Here is a 541-nt window from a genome sequence, read left to right as displayed (position 1 = left end):
CGGATGCAGCAGGGCCTTGGGTGGCACCAGGCAGAGGCCCTCTGGGGGTGATGGGGGCCAGGTCTCCACAGGCTGGGACCCAGGGGGGCAGGTGTGGCCGCCCCTCCCGAAGACACATCTCTCCTCGCAGCTCTGGGAGTGGCAGGTCCCATGGGCCTCAGATCCATGACCGCTGCCCATGGCCACAGGCAGCAACCAGTGTCCTCCTGCCTCACCAGGACGGCCCCCGAGGCCCACAGGGGGCAGCCGGGTGGCGGGAGATGGATCGTCCGTTTCCTGCCCCTTTTTTCACCTACTAATTTTAACGTCTGGCGGGGCCTCCTGCCTGGGGCAGGGATCCCGTCGAGGCCTCCTGTGTGTCTTTCCCAGGCAGGGGAAGGCGAGTTCTGACCCAGAAGAGCGGCCCTGCACACAGGCCGGAGGTGGAGCCGCCCCCGTCCCTGGCTGCCCAGCTGCTGGAGGCCATCAGGACAGCCACCCGGACCCCCAGGGACTCTGTCAAAGGGCAAAGCTGGAGCCTGCGCTCAGCAACGAGACACAA

At 67.1% G+C, this 541-nt stretch overlaps 1 protein-coding gene across 1 annotated transcript in view; it reads right to left on the bottom strand.

Annotated features, from left to right (window-relative positions):
- Positions 1-541, bottom strand: part of CDYL (chromodomain protein, Y-like) — a 35,429-nt gene that overhangs the window by 2,859 nt on the left and 32,029 nt on the right. The gene's annotated exons all lie outside the window — the stretch shown is intronic.

The sequence above is a fragment of the Bison bison genome, unplaced genomic scaffold, assembly GCF_000754665.1.
Source record: "Bison bison bison isolate TAMUID 2011002044 unplaced genomic scaffold, Bison_UMD1.0 scf7180017864053, whole genome shotgun sequence".
Taxonomy (NCBI): domain Eukaryota; kingdom Metazoa; phylum Chordata; class Mammalia; order Artiodactyla; family Bovidae; genus Bison; species Bison bison.
The sequence above is the reverse complement of the archived record's forward strand: the minus strand, read 5'-3'. Positions and strand labels throughout refer to the sequence as shown.